Source organism: Mustela nigripes, chromosome 6 (assembly GCF_022355385.1).
Source record: "Mustela nigripes isolate SB6536 chromosome 6, MUSNIG.SB6536, whole genome shotgun sequence".
Classification (NCBI taxonomy): Eukaryota; Metazoa; Chordata; class Mammalia; order Carnivora; family Mustelidae; genus Mustela; species Mustela nigripes.
The window spans coordinates 14,005,587-14,026,150 of NC_081562.1; the positions used below are offsets into that span (position 1 = coordinate 14,005,587).

At 43.2% G+C, this 20,564-nt stretch overlaps 1 protein-coding gene across 2 annotated transcripts in view; it reads left to right on the forward strand.

Annotated features, from left to right (window-relative positions):
* SYN3 (synapsin III) overlaps positions 1–20,564 on the forward strand; it is a 453,479-nt gene that overhangs the window by 217,142 nt on the left and 215,773 nt on the right. The window lies entirely within an intron of this gene.

The following is a 20,564-nucleotide window of genomic DNA, read 5'->3' on the forward strand; positions in this document are numbered from 1 at the left end:
TAATATGGTAAGCTGAACTATGTAATTCATCTGTAATATGGTAAGCTGAAAAGGATTTCTAAGACAAGAAAAAGGGAAGGGGACTCACATTAGTTGAGTACCAACTATGAATGAGTCATTTCCAATACAGTATTTTCTTCAATGTTCACAACCCTTGATAATAGGTATTGTTTTATGTCTGTTTTACGGTTATGGAAACTGAGGCAAAAACAATAACTCAAAAAAAATATATGCACTCCTGTGTTCACTGCCATATTTTTACAACAGCTAAGACACGGAAACAACCTAAGTGTCCACTGATGGATGAATGGATAAATTAATTGTAGCATACACCACCCCACACACACTGGAATATTATTCAGCCATAAAAAAGAAAGAAATCTTCCCATACACAATAACATGGATGGATCCCAAGGGTATTGTGCTGAGTGAAACAAGTCAGAGAAAGTCACATTCCATATGATCTCTCTTATCTGTGAAATTTAAAAGCAAACAAAACAAAAAATCAACTAATTGATAGCAGGAATGGGACACATATTGGGTTAGGGAGAAATAGGGGAGGGGGTAAAAAGGTAAAAGAAAAAAGAGAAAACTGAGGCACAAAGAAGTTAAGTGCATTTTCAGTTTCTTATAAGCATGATAGAGGCAAAGCTGTGAATCAGACCCAGGGGTCTCTTTCCAAACCAATGCTATTTCTGGAGCCTGAAAATCGCTATACCCTCAGGGTCATCAGGACTTTGGAAGTGCTAATAATTTCCTCTTTGTCTTCTGGGTTTTCTCTGAGGGCTCAGAGCTCATGATCATTGTTAGAACCAAGCAGAAGGACTCACAGTACCTCCTACTGAAGGCTGGAGAGGGACTTTTATCACCTGGCAGGTGAGATGCTTCTCTTGTTTTGCCTGGTTAGCAGTGGAGAGAAAGCAGGAGCAATCACAGAGCAGGCAATTTCTGCTGGTGTAGGTGTGCCCTTTCTTACTCAGAATTTGGATGGATTCCATAGGAACATTACGTTTGTATTACAGAGAAAGGGCCCCGAATCTAGAAGCAAGCTGATAGAATATTGCTCGGTACGTTTTTAACAGCCATTGCCTATGGCTTCATATCCTCTTGAAATTTCAAGCATGAGATTGAGGCATGTGCCAGGTTTTTCTTCCAGTTCTGCATCGTACAATATCTGGGTGACTATAAGTAAATCCATGAACCCCCTTTCTTCAAAAGTAAAACCAAGGAGGTTAGACTTTATGATCTCTCGAAACTTCTCAGGGAAGTACTTTGGGAGGAGACTGACAAAGGGGTCAAGGACCAAGGCCTGTGACATCAGTAAAACTGGGTTTTCATCCTTCACTTTTTCACCATGACCTTGAACAAAGTTACTTAGCGTCTTGGAGCCTCAGATGTCTAGTGGTAAAATGGAAGGGAGATTCATACCTCCTAGGATTTTCATGAGTATCAATGAGGTGTGGTGAGTAAGGCACATGATAAATTCTCACTGAGAACCTATATGCACCAGAGTGTGACCCTATAGGTGTAGGGGTGAATGAGGCCTCTGCCTTCAAGCAACCTGCAGTCTAATGATCTGGGTTGATTAAGGTTGAGCATGTTCCCATATCCCCTTTGACCATGTAAGTAATACCCAAAGAAGGGATGAGGTAAAAGGAAGAGGAAAAGAAAACAACAACAATAACAAAAAAATGGTAATAATGGTGAGTTCTTAAAGAGTTCTTCTAAGCAGTTTGCGTATATTAATTCGTAGCAAAAACTGTGAGGTAAATGGAATTATCCTCACCATCCCTGTTTTCAGATATGGATACAAAAGTACGGAGAGTTTATGTAACTTACTCAAGGTGACATGGTCAGGATGCTGCAGTGCTGGGATTCGAAGCCAGAGCAGCCTGACTCAAGAATTTATGCTCTTAACCACCCCACTAGCTTCCTTTTTCCCAAAGAAGGTGAGCATGCAGAAAGTAACAAGTATACAAAATAGCAGACAACCAGTGCCTGTCGTCAGTGTGTCTTCTTTCTCAGAACACCTTGTACCCAAGATCAAAGGGTGTGAGAACATGAATCAGATGTAGCCTCTATTGGAAGAGACACGTAGTAGGGCAGTGAGCACCTCTGTAGACCCTCCTGGAGAATAATACTCAGTGGGTTCAGTGTGATTTCCAGCCCTTAGGATAAGCACTAAAGCTGGTGAATCAGAACACTTGATTGTCCATCTACCAAGTTTCTCTCTAGCTTATATTTATACTCTATAAAGGGAAGACAAACATCTAATTCACATAGGTATTTTTCAAGGGCTAAGTAATTAAAACCTGAGCACTTCCTATTTGCAGGCCCTGTTCTATGTACTTGATAGATACAAATATACTTAACTTCCACAACTTTATGAGGTAGGGGCTGTTATCATGCCCATTTTACAGAAAGGAAAGCTGAGGCACAGAGAGGTTCAGCAACTTAGCCAAGACCACACAATTAATAAGTGGTGGAACCAGAATTTGAAGTTCAGAGTCCAATGCTGAACATCTCATCACCTCTCTGTACTCTGATGAACAGTCGAAAACATTTTATAAACACTAAATGGTATTGTTGCTCTGTTCTCATATCCATGTCTTAGGTCTTGGTTCTGCTGTTTCCTTGCCGTGGAGTGCCTCTCTTCCTCTCCCCTGGCTGTCTCTTACTTGTCCAGGGCTAAAGAGTGGGCCTTGAAACATCGAAAGGCGTGATGAAACCAGCTCACCTTGGCTCCTAAGAGCCCAGTTCTTAGATTTCCTGGAATTTTTTGAGTCAGTTGTTAAACACAGCCATTATTAAAAATTTAATTATATCGACTTATAATCAAACAAGTTATTTTAGAAATGTGATAATGAATACTTAAAACTCATCACTTCCTAATTATTTCATTTTATACTCTCATCTATGGCCTTGAGGCTATGTCCACCTACTGTGTCTGCAGTGGAACTATCGTATCATGGTGAGCTGCTCCCAGTGACATCCGCTGGTGACTTAAAATTGGCCATGATGGGAGCATTTATGCCACAGCAATTGGCAGATGCCACAAGTCAGGCTTTTTGTCCTGGAGAGCTGGTTGGTAAATATTCACCTGTACACCGCTGTCATTTCTTGGCTGTATATTCTTGGACAAGTAATCTTCTTGTGCCTCAATTTTCCCATCTAATAAAGTAAGGACAGCATTAAGTGTTTATCTCACAGAATTTTGAGAAATAATCAAGAAGATACGTGGAAAGGCTTTAGCAGAATGCCTGACACAGTGTCAGCTCTCAATGAATGACCACTGTCAGTATTAATATTAAGACAATCTTATTATTAGGCATCATCTCCTACAAGTGGCCTTTCCTTCTACCCAAGCTCGGTGCCACCCATAAAGGATGAACTCTGACTTGATATTCACTACAGTACTTCGGGACTGTTCGTTTCAGTGGCATTTTCCCTCTTTAGAAAGTGAGCTAATGACAGAGGTGAATTGAGTTTTCTCTTCTGAGCACTTAGCCCAATGCCTGACACTCAGTAGGTCCTCCATAAAACTGGTAGATTAAATTATTAGTGAAGGAAGAGTTTTAGAAGTACTGAGAAAATCACTGAAAGTTAGAATTAGGAAACTTGGAAACTTCTCTAATCATATTACAAATTTTTAAGAAATTCTTCACATCCTAGCATTACCAGGATATTCTGTTTAGGGTTCATGTGTTGGGAGTACCTTATAATGAGGTCATTTTGGAATTTAAAAACTAAAAGCCTCCTGATTGGTCCCTAGACAGACCCACCACATGCTGAACTTTGCTTTATAATGAAGCCTCAGTGTATATGGTATGGTTCCCCTATAATAGTCTTAACATGTCAAGTAGGGATATGACCAGTAACTTTCCAAACTGCTTGAAGGTAGCTGGAACTGCCTCTGCCTCAAGTATTTAGAGAAAAAAAGATCTTGATGTCACATCAACAAACTCTGAAAGAGATTGCACATACCTGGAGTGCTTTTCAAGGCCTGGGAGCCAGTGATTGGAGGCAATTTCGGGGGGAAAAGATGGGAGAGGCTGAAGGCATGTTGAAAAATCATTTTTTGTCTGTTGTTCCTTTGTATGAACTGGTTGCTGGCTTATGCAACGCCCAGTAATTAAAATGGCTGGAATGCTTTGCATTTTTACAGCAACGTGAAGGCGGCTTGGAAGCCTGGAGCTAGAGCCAGATGGAGGGGGCCCAGTGATCCTACCCTGGCTGCCCCTTGGCCTGGCAGGGGTGGCTGACATCTGCCTTGGGGTGGAGAGTGTGGCAGGGGGGAGGGAGGAAGTCAGTGCAGCTAGGAGTAGCTCCTGCTACTCTCCCCCTCCTCTGGGCAGGTGCATCCAGATGCACCGCCTTAAATGAAGATATGCACAGACCACCCACCTTCTAGAAGTCTATAATGATTAGTGGTGCTGCCTAGGAATGATAAACAATGATAAAGCTATCCTTTATTAAATATCTATGCTGTGCCAGGTTCCATACTCATAACATCGCATATATTATCTGCCTTCATACACATGAAAAATCAGATGTTATTCTTCTGCTTTAAACACTTTATAGATCCTAGTGCATTTAAGATGAATTCCAAATGCTTCACCCTTTCAAACCCAGTGTGCTGTTGTCCCTGCTCTCATTGCCTTTATATCCCCCACCCTCCCACAAGTTTACTGTGTTCCTGCCTTGCTGGGAGCATCCTTTCACCAAGCTGAGCTCTGTCCTTGCTCCAAGGCTCTCCTGCCTCCTCCCTAGGCCTTCCCCATGTCTTGCCAACACCAGCTCTTTCTTATTCAGCTTCCAGCTCAGACCTTTGTCATCTTCTCGGAGATATCTGCCATGGCTGAAGTAGCACAACCATCCCCAGTCACTCATGGCTCCCATCATCCCATTTTTCAGATTTTTTTTTTTTCAGTATTTATCACTATCTGGAAAAGCCTTATTTGTTTATATGTCTATTCATTGTCTTTTCCAACTAGAATGGAAGTTACTTGGGAGTGGGGCCCTCATCAGTCTTATCCACTGATATATCTATAACACCTAGATCAGTGTTTCATCAATATCTATTAGGATAATGGATCTTTGCAACAACTCAGTAAGATAGATGTCATTGTCCCCATCTTCCAGATGCAAAAACTCAAGCTCAAGGAGATTAAGTCATTTGTCCAAGGTCATCCCCTAGGAACTGATATCACCAAGTTCTGCCTAATGGCAGAATCCATGTTTTGGGATAAGTATGCACAGTCTTTCCCTGTGGACATCTACTTTAGAAAATAGTGGAAAGATGGTGTCTGTATTTCAAGAGAAGGAACCAGGACTCAAGGCTAACTATTAGCCCTTTAGTTGTATAATGATGGTGGCACCAAAAAATAAGAATGTAAGTTCTTGAAGGGGACCCATGATACTGGTGTTCTAATCTAAGTCTTGCGACCTGTGTGACCTTGGATGCATTCATTATCCTCTCTGGGTACTATCTGGAATATGCAGAGTTTCTGCTTTTGATTCTGCAGGGGACAATTACATGACTGTGTGAAAGCCCAGCACTTCAGCATCTTTTTCACACCCTGGGATGGCAATCAAGGCTGTTGTCCCCATGGATCACTGGAGTGGAAATCATACCTTGGGGGAAGGATGCTCTCTGTCCCTGACCATGGACCTGTGCCTGCCTGTGGGTAACTTCAGGAATAAGGAGCTGGATTAAGAAGCTGGCTTTTAAAGACTTCAGGGGTGTTGGAGGATGGGCAAAACATGGCTAACTGAGAATGCCACCACTGCTCCTATCACTGTCCCAACATTGCGTCCCTGAGGGTCATCTCAGGGACCTCAAGGTCCCTGAGAAAACCTGACCACCCAGCCTGGCCTTTTAAGCCTCGGGGTCTGCCCCAGTCTCCCTCCCACTCGACTTCATTCTCACTAAACAGGATCTGCACCTTCCTTATCATGATGCAAGTTGTATCTTCTTCCCACCATTGGCTCTTTCAGAAGTGTTCTGTTTTGATATAATTCCAACTCACAGAAAGGTTGCAAGAATAGTTCAAGGAATTACCAGAGACCTTTCACCCAGATTCCCCGAGTGTTAACATATACTGCATATTACTGCATATACTACATATTTCCTCTTTCCCTCCTCACTTCTTCCTCCCCTCTCTCTCACACACATTTGGACACACACACACACACACACACACACACACACCCATATACAATTTAAGAGTAAGCTGCGGAGATGATGCCTCTTTACCTCTAAATATTTCAGTGTTCACTCTCTACACGCAAGGGTGCTATCAGCTTTGAAGTCCAGAGAAAGTCAGCCTCTGGAAATCAGCCTCTGGGGCTCGCATTCCAAACCTCAACTCTACCTGTCACTAACTGTATGCATTTATGCAGAAGATTTCACTTCTCAGCACTTCTCAGCTTTCTGATCTATAAATGGGGGACACTAAGAGCACCTAACTCATAAGACCAATGGGAGAATTCATGAGACACCCTATTTTGACGGCTCAGCACTGTGCTCAGAACATGGAAAGTCAAAGTGCAGAGTATGTAAATGAGGCAGTGTTTTGCTAGAATGCTTTGGTTCTTTTCTTCTTTGAAGTTGTTTGGATTCCTTGGATTTCTCCTTCCCGTTCAGGCCAATTCTTATAAAAATAGCAAGACAGGTTCTGTCATTGATTCAGCCCTTGTTTACTGAGCACCCATGCTGGGTCTGACCATGCTCTGGGTACTGAGATACAGCAGCAGACAAGACAGGTGCAGTCCCTGGCCTTTGAGCCCATATTTGCATGATGGAGACAGACACTGGACATGGGAACGAATAGATGAACCACTTCAGTCATAAGTGCCATGAAGAAGGTAAAGCCGAGTGACTGGGAGCTAGGGAGCATGCGGGGAACTCCTTTAGTCGGGGTAACAAGAGAAGACTTCTTGGATGAGATTAAAAAAAAACCTCGACTAGATAACTTTTAATCTAAGAAAATGCCTTCTGGGAAAATATCAGACACAATTTCATTGCTCAGTAGATGTACTCCTTATGAGTGAGTGCAAGCTAGAATGAGTGAGAGTTTTAAATCCTCCCATAAGAACACAGTGATGGGAGCACGCCCTTCTCTGCCATGTGTTTGGAGCCATGCACTTGCCATATGTTATCCCATCAGCCTTCCTGAACTTGTGAAGCAGGTGTCATTGGCCTCATGTAATAGATGAAGAGACTGAGGTTCAGAGAAGCAAGTTCATTTTCCCAAAAGCAAAGAGAATGTAAGGAGGGAACCCTCTGACAGCGCATGTCTCCAAAACTCCACAATGGCAACCTCTTACTACTCCCACGTATGAAGATGGCAGGTTTTAATTTGACAAAACAGAGCTGGTGTTGGAAGGCATGGTTCCAGCCCTGGCTCTGCCACGTATGAGCCATGGGGCCTGGTAGAACCATCCATTACATGGAGTGGTACTGGCTGCTCCCTTGCATCCCCTCCAGTTTTAACAGGTGAGGTCACCTGTTGGTTTTTTTTTTTTTTTTCTTCCTCTGACTCCCTTTTCATGGAGAAAATTAGCACAAAAAGAAAATAGAATTAGGAGGAAAAGAGATGAGCTGCAGGTATCACCCACCCCAGATAATCGTTTCTGGAGCTGAAGAGCAGGTCTGGTTCAGAGACAGCACAGAAGGGGGACATGAGTCCTCTGCTTCCCAACATCTAGCCCAGTACTTTGTGCCCAGCAGTAGGGGCTCCCACCCTGCTCTCATAGGAACAGGTGCCTTTGTTCTCTAACGCAGTTGGAAGAGATCTGACATTATTTCACAGCCACACTCATACAGCATGCAAATAATGCCTACTGTGATCTGCTGTTCAATTTCAGGAGCTCCTGTTTCCAGTAGGCCGCTGACATATTTGAATTTCCAAAGTAGGGTGAATGTGGGAAAGTTACTATGGTTGACTGTTTTAGTTACCTTTTGCTGCACAATGATATTATCCCACCTTTAGTGGCTTTTGTCAAACAACACACATTTGTTATCTCATGGATTTTGCGGGTCAGGAGTCTAGGCCTTGTTTTGCTGGGTCTTCTGCAAGGCCACAGTCAAGATGTTAGCCCAGGGAGGTAGAATGTACTCCTTTGGTCACATGAGTATTGGCAACATTCAGTTCCCAGTTTCTCTCTGGCTATGGGCTGGAATTCACCCTTGGGTCCTTGCCATGTGACCCCATAGGCAGCTTATTATATGGCAACTTGATTCTTCAAAGCCAACAGGAATGCATCTCCTCCTAAAACAGGCATTGCTGTCTTATACAGTGTGGTCATGCAGGCATAATCACATACATCCTTTCTTCTTCACTTTTCATAGACCCTGCCCATACTCAAGGGTGGGGAGGGGTTATGTAAGAATGGGAATACCAGGAGGAGGAGATCACGGAAGCCACACTGGTTTACCCTCCAAACAGAGTGATCAGACAGAGTGTTGGAAGCCCTGGAAAACATGGGTACAGGGAACAGTGGAAAGCACTTGAAATGTTTAACCTGGGGAAGAAGAAAATAATATTGACAAACACTGAGGACTTTGTGTAGATCAGTTCACTTAACCGTCATATGACTCTATAAGGTAGGTACTGTTATCCTCACTTTACAGGTAAGAAAACTGAGGCACTGATAGTTCAAGCAACATGCCAAGGTGACACAGCTATTAAATAGTATTGCTGAGAATTGAACCAAAGCAATCTGCTTCCACGGTTCATGCCTAGGAAGAACAGTCAGTCATTGGAAGATGAGGTTGAGTTCTACCCAAAAGACTTCAGGACCAAAGGCTAGAAGTTACTAAGTGGTAAGTTTGGAGCTTATGATGATAAAAAGCAAGTAAAGCTGTGAGTTCTGATGAAGTTTGATCTCCAAATCATGGGGGAGTGATAGGTGTTTCTACTGAAGGCTGCCCAACCATATCTCAAAGATAGTGTAGAGGGGATTCCTGAATAGTAAAGAACGCTGGGCAAGGTATCCTTTAAACTGTCTTTAAAGAAGAGGATTAAAGAAGATTTTTAAACTGCAACTTGAAGGCCAGATTTGGTCCACTGATGGATTTTCTTTGGTTTATGCACACTTTTCTTTTCTTTTATGTAATTGACAAATTTTCAGAAAAATTCAGATTTCCAACTTCTCCTGAAAAACCAGAAGCTCTGAGTCCACTTTGCCAGTGCATACTAAACATGTGCTGAGGAGCACCTGTGCTGGGTAAGCTAGGCAAATGTGCTTCCGCACACCACAATCCCCAGCACTCCCTGATGTCCCTTCAACAGAGGCTATAGGTCTGTTATTTCCCATACTGGCCTGTTTCAAGGCCCCAGACCCCGCCATAAACTCCTAGGCCAAGCATTCAGGTTATATAGACCATGCTCACAGGAGGAAGTAAAGGAGGAATTAGGTCTTAGGGACAATGTGAGTTCAGCCAGCGTAGGAAGGGAACAGAGGACAAAAGTATCAGGGGCTCAACCTCTGCTGTGAACTTACACGAAGCTCCTCACCTTACTGGAAGAGACCAATTCTGGTCCCAGTGGTCCTTTTGGAGGATCTAGTGAGATCCTGGAGAATAGGAACAACTAACTCCTAAACATCTTTTGGAGCCCAGATCCATAGACTAAGGGAAGCCAGATTTTTTGTGTTAGAACTACAAGACCTGAAAATCCATTTGTTTTCTTTCTTATCGGGGAATTGGCCTTCAGAAATAGTTTTAAAGGGGGGGGGCGGGGAAAGCCCAACCTTTGTGAAAATAGGAAGGGGAGAGCTCATGGTGGGAAGCTTTGCTGTGGAATAGAGTTTTTCACTGATGCTTTTTTGTTCTGTTTAAAAAAAGAAAGCTATTCTTCAAGAGAATGAAAAGGAAAAGGAGGGAGGGAAATGTATTCTGCTGCAGGTCTTTCAGGAGCTTTAAATCTCTGCCTAAGAATCCCAAGAGAGCCCCTGGAGAAAAGAAAATGCATCAGAAAAGGACCCAGGAAACCTTCAAATAGCAGTTGTGCCTTAGCCCCACCTCAACCCATCACCAGCCATGTGGGGCAAACACAGTATCATAATCTCCCTTGATAAGTAGGGATACTAAAACCAGAGAGGAAGGGTAACTTGCCCAAAGCCACACAACCCATCAGTGGCAGAGCCAGGATGCCAACACTTGTAGTCTTACTGTAAGACTTGTGCTCTGAACCATGACCTGTTTGGACCCTCAAGGACTGACTGAGCAGGTGCATGGGAAAGGCATCATGCTAGGTACCAGAAGAGTGAGAGGGAGGAGGAGGGAGGCTTGAGGAAAGAACAAGACCCTAGCTGGGTCTTCCAACCTAGTCCACTTTCTGTCTATGGGACCACAGGCAAGACTGTGAGCAACTGGGTCTTACACATCTTGGTAGTTCCAGTGCCTTATACAATTAAAAGACAGTTTATGAAAGGAGGTAGGGAGGGGGGAAGAAAAGAAATAGAAGCAATAACTAATAATTAGTTCTCACCAAGTGTTTATTAGACCAGATACTATAAAGTGCTTAACACACATTATAGCATTTAATCCTCATAATAATGCCCCTATGGTGTGGTTAATATTATTACTTCCATTTGAAGGATAATGAAACTGAGGCACGGGAAGCTCAATAGCTTGTCCAAGGTCATGATGCTGGTAAATTGGAGATCCAGGATTCTGAACAGGAAGTGTAATTGTAGTGCCCAGCCTCTTAGCCAGTAATGAAAACAGTAAATATTTGAGGTCAAGTTGTAATTCCTTCCATTTGCAGGGTATTTGGTGGATTACAAAACTTTGTGGTGAGGTTTCCAAGGGTGGAGATGGGGACAGAAATTTCCGGTGATTTCTGATGAGACTTAGCCAGTGATTCTTACCTAACATTTAGGTGCAAAATGCAAGGCATGCAGAGATGGGAAACAGAAACCGGAGTGGCTGGTGGTGCACTGCTCGGAGGCCCTTTAGTGGCCTTGTCAGGCACGGGTCCCTCTTGTACAGCCATAGCCTGGTCATCTGTGGCTTTTACTCCCCAGGACACACTCCTGACACTCCCAGCTCTCTTGCTTCCTCATCCCCCCGGGGCCAGCTGCAGCCCCTGCAATTTCAGCCCAGCTCAGCAAAGCACAAACCAGCTGCAGTGTCCCATACCAGTGAGCCGGCAGCTGCTTAATCTGAACCCAGGCAGGTAGGCAAAAGAAAACAGAATTCAAGGCAGAAAGCTTCAGGAGTTTGGTCAGGGCACCCCACTCTGGGGCTGGACTTGACCAAGCTGTTAAGAGAAGGCAGAGGTTTGCACAGCCTTAACCTTAAGAGGGAGCTCTTGGTTCCGGCTTCCTCTGCCTTGCTTCCCTCCTCTGCCCTGGTACTCTGCTTGCAAAATGGAGCTACCACTACCTGCCAACTTGTATCATGGCCAGGACTGAGGATTGAAGGGGTTGGTATAGATGACATCATAGCTGTAATCTGCAAAATTATCGCTGGCAATACAGCTGGTATAGTTTTTCCTATTTAATGTATTTCCTGGAGAGGCAGTATGTCTTAGGGGCCTGGGATGGGGGTGGGAGGGAAGCACAGTGTGAATGTCTCACAGACCTCGGTTTGATTCCTAGCTTTGCCACCCCCAGCTGTGTGTCCTTGGGTAAGTCATTGCCCTTCTCTGTGTCCAGGTTCCTTCTCTTGCTAAATGGGAATAATAATGCCCACTTTGGAGAGTCAATGCAAAGATTAACTAGGGCAGCATCCAGCTCGTGGAAGAAACTTAATGAGGAGTAACTAGTGATTCCTTGCCTCACATCCTTAGTTCTCTGCCATTGTCATTCTCTTAGGGCAGCCTCCCTCCTGGGACCTCGAGGACCAGATCAGAATCCACGGTTACAAGCCAGCATTGTATAGCAGTTCTTTGTGTAGTACACATCACATTGTCCATTTATCTGGTTGATTATTTGATTAACATCGACTTCCTTCACTAGCCACATGGAGATAGAGATGTCTATCTTGGGCCATCACTGTAATCCCACTGTTTAACACAGGCTTGGCACATAATAGGTGCCCAGCAAACATTTGTGGAGTAAATTAATGAAGGAAATTAGCACCCCAATACACTGGTATATTCCATTTGTTTGCAAGGTAGTGTTACAAGTAAAATTTTGTTATTCAGAGTTGCAGTCCTAGACTTTTTTTTTACTTCCTTTTTAAGATACATGCGTGCTCAAGATTATCTTTATAGTGGTGTCATCCTCTTACATTTTTTTGACATGCTTTCTTGGGTGGGGCTACAGTTAAATGGAAGCCCTGGGGATTACATTCCACCCAGTGTAAACCCATGAGAATGTCTCCTGCAGGAATGTCATTTGTCATTGGGTCTGTTGGAAGCAGAAGTTTGAAATATGTGGTCTTACATCACAGATCCCCTTTGCTTGTAGTCTCTAGAAAATTGGAGACAAGAATGGCCTGTCTTTCCCTCAGATGGCATGAACATTGAGAAGTTAATGCTTCTAAGATCCTAGGCTGAAAGCAAAGAATTATCTGCTTCCTGCCATAAAACTTCCTGCCTTGAGATGCTGTTTATCAAACCATTAACCCTAATGTGTCTTGACCAGTCAGAACTTGATAGGAGAAAAGCATTTTCCTCTTGATCTGGCAGCCTGCAGACTAGATATGTGCTGTACTGGAGCAGATAACACCCTTTGCAGTAATTTAGTAGTTCCCACAGGTTGCGGACAGTGTCCCCATGAACTTTTTTATCTACGTTAATTTTTCAGTACATTATGTAGTATAAAAAATTTAACTAGCAAATTAAATCCACAAATTCATGGATGTTATTGCTGAGATAAACCCAAATCTAGCACTTACAAGAAAAGAAAAGTCAATGCAAAGAAAATACTAAATAAATATTAATAGTAAACTGTTACAAGAAAATGGCAAAAATGAATGTGAATTTCTAATGCATGAGTTTCAGAATGCTGCAATTATTTATTTTCTTGTCTCTTTTCCCATTAATTTGCCAGTTTCTTTGGGAGAGAGACTCTTTTTTATTCTTTTTATCTTAAGCATTAGCACAGTCCCTGGCACCATGGAACTCAACAAATCTAGAGGATGTTGGATGCCTGGGTGACTGAATGGTGGGCATCTTGGGCGCCAACAAATTCATGGAGGTTGGGGTCTTCCCAGAGCGTTGGGAGCAACAGTATTTCTGTGTAATGATAATCAGAAAAGGAGGGTTGGGCTGGCTCCAGGCCATGAAACGAAAGCTAATGTGCCCCAATGCCTGCTTTTCCCTCTGGGATTCTCTCCACTGGATGGAATTCCCAGCTGCCTAGAAGGAGCTAGAATACCGAAATCCACAGGCACTTTGGACAGAACATACTAGCTGTGTGGCCTCAGGTCCATCACTTAATATCTACTTCTCTGTGGACTAAAGGAGTCATTACAGCAAAAGAAACTCTACGATTCTGGGAAGGTTTGGTCTGAATTTGAAAAGTACAGAGAAGGCAGGTGGGAGGAGGTGCTGATGAGCTGGGGCAAGGCCAGACTCAGGCTTGAAGAGCTGATATCCTGATGTCCAGTGATCACCTACGTGGTCGTCGGCATCTTGAGTGGCTCTGGGTGGTGACATCTGTGAGGTCACCCATGGCCATTTATGGGTTTAGAAACTTCCCTGTGCATGTGCTGGGGGGTCATGGGATGACTTCTACTGCTAGGGCTCCCCTTTGAGTTCTTATGCCTCCACCTTGACTGCCCTTTACAGCCAAACACTTTCCATGTCCTCTGTATCATCTGATCCTCACAGGATCCCAGAGGAGGCCACTTAGGGTAATACAGAGGAAAGGTGGGAACCAAAGACTCATGGCCATGTGGCTCAGTAGAAGGAGCACCACTGTGGGCACGGAGCTCACCACAAAGTGGCCCAGGACATGGAACTTGGAACTAGACCCCTGTGTTCAAAGGCCAGCTCAACCAGGCGCAAGCTGTGTTACCTTAGGAGAGTTAGATGTCTTCTCTGGGCTGCAGTTTTCTCATCTGTAAAATGGAAATATAACAATATCTGCCTCCTTGAGCTGTTGTGAATATGAATGAAAACCATCCGGCGCATAGTAAATGATCAGATTTCATTACCCCATGGTTACTTTGAGGATTTATTAAGGTAATGAGTATGTTCATTTCCTAGAGCTGCCATAACAAAATATTACAGACTGGTGTCTTCAAACACAGAAATTAGTCCTCTCACAGAAATTAGTCTTCTCACATTTCCAAGAGCCAGAAGTCCAAAATCAGTATCTGTGGGCTGGAACCAAGGTGTCTTCAAGGCTGAGCCCCCTCTGGAGGCTCCAGGGGAGAATTCCTTTTTTGTCTCTTCCAGTTCCTGGTTGTTGCCAGCATTTCTTGGCTTGGGGCTGCATCTCCCCAACCTGTTTCCATCTTCATATGGCACATGCTTGCATGTGAGTGTTAATTCTCCCTCTGCCTTCCTCTAATAAAGATATGTGTAATGGCATTTAGGGCCCACCCAGATAATCTAGGATAATCTCTCTGTCTTGGGATCCTTAACTTAATCACATCTACAAAAACCGTTTTTCCCAATAAGAAAACACAAATTTCAGGGACTAGGAAGTAGGTATCTTTAGAAGACCATTTTTCAGCCTATCACATGGCCCTTTTCAAAGTAGGCTGACCCTGTTCTAGAAGGATAAGGAAGCCACTCCGAGACTGGTTAGCTCCCACCCTCTGATGTGCCTTCTGGAGGCCCCGTGTCTCATTCTTCATCTGCATCTGGCCCACTCCAGGGGTCTCCATTTTGTTATACACTTCCTAGGACAGCCTATGTCTTCTTCACCTCTCCCCCTGCCTCTTGCAAAAAGATAATAATAAAACAACACCAACATTTGCAACATTTTTTGACCCCTGATCCTACTTTTATGCCCTGCATTGTCTTCAAGGACAGAAAGAATGAGAGATGTTCTCAGTGGACAAATTCTGTTTTTCAGTGTAGGACCCTTTCTTTACCTTATTTTGCAGGCTCAATGGCCTTTCCAGATGCCCTAGGAGAATTTTGCCCCATCCTCTCTGGGCTGAAACTGCTGTCCAGGCATCCCATTCCATCCTTCCTAGCAAACAGCCACTCTTCCCAAGACAAACTGCCCCAAGCAGCAGCTTGCTAAAAATTGTACTCTGTCTCCCCTTTCAAAGTCTGATCGTGGAAACAGAGATATGTTCATTTCCAGGTGTCCTCCTTGGTTGGTAAGACAAGCACAAACATAGTGATCAATAACTATTTGCCCTGGGAAATGAATAAACCCTACACAAGCCCATGGGTTCTGCTCCATGTGGACTCTGCATCCTTTTGCACACTCCATAGGCTTGAAAATGAACAAAGGATATCATTCATCTTTTCGTGGAGTATTTGAAATGGCTAATCAAGTACACCAAGTAGGGGCATCAGAGTTCTGGGGATCAGTATGTCATGTGACCCTCCCCTGTGAGGAGGGTTAGACAGATGTTATTTTCAGTTCACAGAAGGGAAACTGAAGTTCAGAAAGGTCAGGTAACTGGTGTAACATCTGTGGGTGGCAGACTTGGTTCTGGAGCCCATTTCACACTCAGTATTGTTGTTTCTGCTGTCCAGGGAAGAGTCACTGTATAAGAGGCATTATGAAGGATGTGCCAGGGGTTTGCCTGACTCGGGAGCTAAAAGGCTGCTTCTGGTGTCTTCTCCATCTTTGTGTGGGTGAACTTTTTCTTCCTGGTACTCAGTTTTCGGAATTTTAACATCTATGTGGGGAACAACCTCAGGAGGCCAGAACTAGTTGCACAAAATAACAATAACATTAATAATAATAATAGCCATCATTTAATTGAGCACTCACTATGTGCCAGGCACTATTCTATATACCTTACATGGATTAACTCATTTAATCCTCACTGCATTCTTATGGGTGCACTTCTTATAGCCACCTTGTAGAGGAGAAAACAGAGATACAGAACACTTAAGAACCTTGATCTGGGCCACACACGTATTAATTGGGGAATATGGAGTGTTAAGAATAAGCTGGTTGTTATATTATATAGGTGGGTGAGGGAAGGTCTCTCTGATGAGGCTGACACATGAATAAAGGCAGAAAGAGAGAGCCATGTGAGTATCTAGAAGAGTTTTTAGACTAAGGGAATATCAGGTGGAAAGGCCCTGAGATGGAGATGTCCTTGGTGTGCTCAAGTAGCAACAAATGAGCAAAGGGAGTAAGAGAGAGGGGCAGGAGGTAGGATCAGAGATAGGATAGGGGTGGGGAAGGGCAGATGGTGTAGGACCTCATAGCTCATCCTAAAGAATTTCTCTTTTGATCAGAGTGAGCTGGGAAGTCATTGCAGGGCTTTACAGGGCTTTAAACAGAAGAATGGCATTCATTCACGTTAACATTTGAAAGCTTCAGGGTGCTTCTAAATTACTTTAAAATAAATAGCCTACAAACAAAATATTTTTCTTTCAACTGCCTTAGTTCACAACTTTGATGGTCACAGGCAGCCTTCTCCTTGTTGAGCAGGTGTGTTTTCCTATAGTTCTCTTCTTCTGGCCTGTCTGACTCCACATGGGCCCTAGGCCCCCATCCCTTCCCCCACACTCCCTCTTGCCAAACAAACAAGATTGGTCATGGTGTTCATCTCTTGTAAGCAAATGCCAGCTTATTGAATAGGAATGCTAGCAAGTAACCTATTGGGAAAGATGGAGAGCCACATTACTGTGAGGGCATCTGGGGTTGTTTCTCACCAGTGTGGGTCTTTTCTGATACTGTAAGGATGGGTCCAGATAGAGTATGAGTCAGTCATGGCAGGCCCAACCTCAGAAGGCAGGCCTGGAGCATCTGGTGTTCACGAGTGTTAGAGGGCTGGGGGCTAGCTCTGAATGTGAGTCTTAGGTAGAAGCGCATCTTTATATTTTAGGGCACTCTGGAACGTCAATCCCTGGACAAGACCGTCATCACATAAGAGCATCAACCTTCTCCACCTGGTGGCACAGGATGATAGGGCAGGAGTGGGTTGGTTTGGCCTTGCTTTTTTATGTGAGGTGAGCTAGGTTTATGTTTTCCCTTTCCATTTTCCCTCACTGGATGAAAAGGACATAATCCAAATCCCTTTTGTTGGAGAATGTCAGTTTGAGGGGAAGTGGGAAGCCAGAAATGAGAATACTCTGAAAAGATTATGAAATACAGATTTTCATTCTTTCAAGCTTATTTGTAAATACTTATTTGAATGCTGTGTATTTGCACAGGAATTTGAGCAAAAAATGTAGAGAGTCCAATTGATATTCTTTCCAATTCCATCCAATTCCAGTATCTAATTGGTATTCAGTCCTATTAATGTGTATTTAACCTCTGGGAAAGGAAAGGGAGAAAGGAGGGGTGAGGGAAGAAGGAAAAAAGCATCACTGCTTGCGATGAGAAAAATGGGGGGGGGGGCAAGGGCAGAAACAGAGAGAGAAGATGGAGTTGATCGCAGTAATGCAGGAGAAAAATGGTAGTGACACTTGGTCCAGGGAGGTTGTAACAGACATGGTAGAATGTAGTCAATTCTGATTTTATTTTAAACATGTGGCTTACAAAATTTGCATATGGATTAGATGTGGGATATAAGAGAAAAATAAAAACTAAAGGTGACACCAAGGCTTTGGGGCTGATAGAATAAAAGGAGTTGCCATTCACTGAGATGAGGAAGTCTGCATGGCAACGGGCAGAGGGACTGGCTGCTGACATATTTCATTAGCAGTGCCTATTAGGCATCAAGTGGAGATGTTAAAGGAGAAATTGAATCTAGAGTAGAGGAAGAAGATTATCTGGGGATATAAATTTGGGAATCATCAGTATGGAGATGATATTTGAAGTCATAAGACTGACTGAGATCACTATGGGAGACAGTGTCAATAGAAAAAAGTATAGACAACAGTGCTTCAAAATTTAGAGGTCGGGGGCTCCTGGGGGCTCAGTCGGTTGAATGTTGTCTCGGTTTCAGCTCAGGTTATGATCTCACGGGTCATGAGATCTAGCTCCTCTCAGTGGGGAGTCGGCTTAAAGATACTCTCTTTCTGCCCCTCCTCCAATACATGCACACACGTGCACACATGCACACTCAAATAAATAAATTAAGGTACACCTGTGTGACTCAGTTAAACATCTGCCTTTGGCTCAGGTCATAATTCCAGAGTCCTGGGATGGAGCCCTGCCTTGGGCTCCCTGCCCAGTGGGGAGTCCACTTCTCCTCTGTCCCCACCCCCCCGCTTGTGCTCTCTCTCTCAAAATAAATAAAATTTAAAAAAAAAAATAAAGTAAATCTTTTTTAAAAGTTAGAGGTTAAGAAAATGAGAAGGAATCAGCAAAGATGACTGAGATCAAGCACTGGGTAAGAATCAAGGCAGGGTCTCAGAAGCCTAGTGAGGAAAGTGTTTCAGAGAGGTGGAGTGATCAGCTATGTCAAATCCAACTGCTTGGTAAAGTAAAATGAGAATTGAAATTTGGTCATTATATTCAGCATTAATGGAAAAGAGGAAGCAGAAGTATAGACTTTTTGCTGTGAGGGTGAATAGAAAAATTATATGGTAATTGGAGGAGAATATAGGGTCAAGAGAAGAGCTTTTCTTTTAGGGAGATCTTATAATAGCATGTTTGAATGACAATGGGAATGTTCCAACCATAAAAGAAAAGTTGATATGGGAGAGAGAGGAGAAACTTGTAGAGCAATGTCCTAAAATTATTGAAAGAGTGATATCTGGAGCACAAGTGAAGGGTCCCCATCGGTAGGAGCAGAATTCATCCAGAGGAACATGAAGGAAGACACAGTGTATCGTGACAGATGATGGAAGAGTAGATGTAGTGAGAGCTTTGGCAGCTTTCTTCTCGTTGCTTCTCAAGTGAAGCAAGGTCTTCATCACTGAGAATCTAGAGGGGGAGGGTTTACTGAAAATGTGAGAAGAAAGAATATAATGTTAAATAGTTGCCTAGCAGAACAGGAGAGTGAGTGTGCTGGGGAGTGCACTAGGATGATAGAGCAGTCCTGAGTCCTCAAGCTAACGGTAATGTCCCTTCCCAGACATATTTAGATGTGGTATATTTTGATTACTTTTGCAGCTGAGGGCAAAATAAGATGAAACAGAATGACATGTGTAGTAGGAAAGAAAGATTAGTTTTGAACACATGGTTGAGTGCCTTTGGATTGGATGGCCAGGAGGCAGTAGATTATATGTATGATCTGGAACTCAGGAGGTCTGGGGTAAAGGCAGAGTCATCAGAAAAGAGAGAGTCGTTGCAACAGAGAAAGTAAGTGTGATGTCCAAGAAAGGAAGTATAAAGAGAAGAGCATAAACTTGGGAAACACTTCCATTTTAGAGGATGAAAGGAGGAAGGATCCATCAAAAAAGATAGAGAAGGGAACTTAAAAATTAAATGAAGCATTTTTTTCCTGAAGCCTAGAAATGAGACGGTTCAATGAAAAGGAGGGAAAATCATTCAGAGAGGCTAGGGTGGCAGGGGGATGTGGGGGGAGGAGAAAGGCTCCCAGCTTCGCTCAGAAGAAAGCTGGTAGTAGACTATATCAGAGCACTTAGTAGAAATGCAAAGAAAAGGAATCATGAGCAAAATACAAGGGGAATGAAAGAAAAGACCCAAGAGAGCTATGTACAAATAATAGGAGCTTTGGGAAGAGAAGAGATACTTTAAAGATAAAATAGAAGAAAATGTTCCTGAACTAAAGAAAGACTTGAGTCATCTGATCAAAGGGGTTCTCTGAGTCCTAGAAATATTAACGATAAAATAAATACAAAGATAAAATCAGATGATAATTCTGAGCTCCAGAGTAAAAAGAAAAACCTGAAAAGTTTCAGAGGAAGCTACTTACAAAAGAAAAAGGAGACTGGCAACATTTATCTGCAAAGCTAGAATCTCAAGGGACAGTAGAACAATTTTCTCAGACTGAGAGAAATATATGTTATATAGGATTCCCTTACCCAGCCACAATGCCATTCGTATTAGAGGGGCTTTAATATGCAAATTATGGTATACTCAAAGTATACCATCCATATACTCTTTCAGAGGGAATGACTCTTTCAGAGGGAATGTACTCCAGTGAAATGAAAAAATTCAATCAGAACAAAGATCTCAAAATGAGGGAAGACAAAGCATACAAGTGTGTGTGTATGTGTATGTTTTAAAAGTCACCAGCAATTCAAGGGAATGATCCTTGGAAAGTAGTGGGAGCAGAAACTGGGTTGCAGGGCATTGTAAAAGCAATAGGGAGACTACTTGTTGAAGAAGTGTGGAGATAAAATAATAAGAGAAGATTACTTAAGGGATCAAAAGAATACTTGACTTTATTTATGAAAGCAAAGCTCAGGCATGTTTGTAGGTAGAGGAAAAGGAGTTTGAGCAGGCAGAGGGAGAAGGTGTACTAACACATGAGTCCTGAGACATGGACTAAGTCATTGCTGATAATTTGAGAATAGGATCCCTTCATAATATGGAAGGCACATGCCTTTCAGTAGCTTGGCTTTAGGAAGGAGGGAGAAATACTGGAATGGTCAGAAGGA